Source organism: Schistocerca cancellata, chromosome 3 (assembly GCF_023864275.1).
Source record: "Schistocerca cancellata isolate TAMUIC-IGC-003103 chromosome 3, iqSchCanc2.1, whole genome shotgun sequence".
Taxonomy (NCBI): Eukaryota; Metazoa; Arthropoda; class Insecta; order Orthoptera; family Acrididae; genus Schistocerca; species Schistocerca cancellata.
Genome location: NC_064628.1, coordinates 413,267,411 through 413,269,910, shown reverse-complemented (window position 1 = coordinate 413,269,910; position 2,500 = coordinate 413,267,411). Strand labels below are relative to the sequence as shown.

Below are 2,500 nucleotides of genomic sequence, written 5' to 3'. Positions count from 1 at the left end.
TGGCATCGTTTATGGTTAGAACTAGGGCGGTATCTGATCGCCTTCGAACCTCTAACTTTCGTTCTTGATTAATGAAAACATACTTGGCAAATGCTTTCGCTTCTGTTCGTCTTGCGACGATCCAAGAATTTCACCTCTAACGTCGCAATACGAATGCCCCCGCCTGTCCCTATTAATCATTACCTCGGGTTCCGAAAACCAACAAAATAGAACCGAGGTCCTATTCCATTATTCCATGCACACAGTATTCAGGCGGGCTTGCCTGCTTTAAGCACTCTAATTTGTTCAAAGTAAACGTGCCGGCCCACCCAGACACTCAATAAAGAGCACCTTGGTAGGATTTCAACGGGGTCCGCCTCGGGACGCACGAACACGCACGAGGCGGTCGCACGCCTTCGGCTCGCCCCACCGGCAGGACGTCCCACGATACATGCCAGTTAAACACCGACGGGCGGTGAACCAACAGCGTGGGACACAAATCCAACTACGAGCTTTTTAACCGCAACAACTTTAATATACGCTATTGGAGCTGGAATTACCGCAGCTGCTGGCACCAGACTTGCCCTCCAATAGATACTCGTTAAAGGATTTAAAGTGTACTCATTCCGATTACGGGGCCTCGGATGAGTCCCGTATCGTTATTTTTCGTCACTACCTCCCCGTGCCGGGAGTGGGTAATTTGCGCGCCTGCTGCCTTCCTTGGATGTGGTAGCCGTTTCTCAGGCTCCCTCTCCGGAATCGAACCCTGATTCCCCGTTACCCGTTACAACCATGGTAGGCGCAGAACCTACCATCGACAGTTGATAAGGCAGACATTTGAAAGATGCGTCGCCGGTACGAGGACCGTGCGATCAGCCCAAAGTTATTCAGAGTCACCAAGGCAAACGGACCGGACGAGCCGACCGATTGGTTTTGATCTAATAAAAGCGTCCCTTCCATCTCTGGTCGGGACTCTGTTTGCATGTATTAGCTCTAGAATTACCACAGTTATCCAAGTAACGTGGGTACGATCTAAGGAACCATAACTGATTTAATGAGCCATTCGCGGTTTCACCTTAATGCGGCTTGTACTGAGACATGCATGGCTTAATCTTTGAGACAAGCATATGACTACTGGCAGGATCAACCAGGGAGCTGCGTCAACTAGAGCTGAGCAGCCGGCCGCCCGGGAGTGTGTCCCAGGGGCCCGCGCGAACACGCAAGCGTCCGCTCAATTATTCTGCAAACAGGAGGAGGCTGAGCTCCCCTGCACAATACACCTCGAAACCCTCTCAGGTCCCGGCGGCGCGCAGCGCCGTCCTAAGTACTTGGTCGGGTTCGAGAGAGGCGCAATCGCCCGGAGTTAGGCGAGTAGACGCTTTAGGTGCGACCACCCGTGCTCCCAACTGAGCTTGCCGCTGCCGACAGAGGCCCGGGAGCGTGCTGTCGTGGCATTGCCGGCGGGAGACAACACGCGCCACCTACGGTGACCGGCAGCTCCAACGCCAGCGCCACAGAAGGGCAAAGGCCCCACGTGGGTGCCGAAGCGAACTCTCCCAGCACAGCGCACGTGCCAACACGTCTGCACAACTGCGATACAAACCACCAGCGAGAACCGCTGGGGCGACCGAGCAGCAGACGGCGTCGCGGCGCCGAGTGCCGGGCGGCGGCGCATCCTCAACGCACACAGTCCTCAGTCGGACCAGCACACTGCAGATGTCCACCGCGCTTCGCACCGGGCCCGCGAGGACCCACTTTGGCCGCCCGGCGCCGCGCGCAGGGTGCCCCGGCGCGCAGCTGCGCCGCCTGCCGCGTCCGTCGGCCGGCGCGCCTGCCACTGGGCGCCCCCACCAGCCGGCTGTAGCGCGTGCGCCCACGCACCGCGCGGCCAGCACGCCGGGCGGCCCCCCCTCACCGGCCGGGGACGGTCCCACCCAGCCACCGCCGCGTATCGCTTCACACACAGATTTGCCCTTACTGATTTACCTCCAGCAACAACTACCGCACCACAATGGGTTTACCAGTTGTTCATTTGCGTAACGTCACCAGCAAACGTAGACGTCCATCCCACTTTGCAAATGCAACGATTATTGCATACCTGTCTGTTAGGTGTCACGACACACTACGTCTGCCCACATACACGCAACAAAATGTGCACGACTAGAGAACACGTGGGAGGTGGCCCCCCTACGTATGCGATGTCCATTACGAGACCGACTGTCAACCAGCATCTGTACCATGTCGCAGATGTGGAACGCGGTGCACCATGCTATCACACTGTGTGAGAAGAGACGACTACGTTTGAATACACGCGCCACTACATCAACAGACGGCTCATGCTGATCGCCATCCAGGGCGTCCGTTACTCCCACACGTCTCTATGGCGTACCACACTGCAATGTAGCTGTTATGGGGAGACGGCACGTGGCTGAGTGCACAACATTTGGACCGTATGGTTCGCTGTTGTTGGGCGCAGTCGTTGTACGGTCACACATGTGCCACAGCGTATCATTCAGTACAT

At 57.0% G+C, this 2,500-nt stretch overlaps 1 non-coding gene across 1 annotated transcript in view; it reads right to left on the bottom strand.

The window, feature by feature from the left end:
- The window catches only part of LOC126178794 (small subunit ribosomal RNA), a 1,909-nt gene extending 776 nt beyond the window's left edge, over positions 1–1,133 (bottom strand). Inside the window, exon 1 of the ribosomal RNA XR_007536649.1 lies at positions 1–1,133. This exon is cut by the window's left edge and continues 776 nt beyond it. This is a non-coding gene — a ribosomal RNA (small subunit ribosomal RNA).
- Between the last annotated feature and the right edge of the window lie 1,367 nt (positions 1,134–2,500).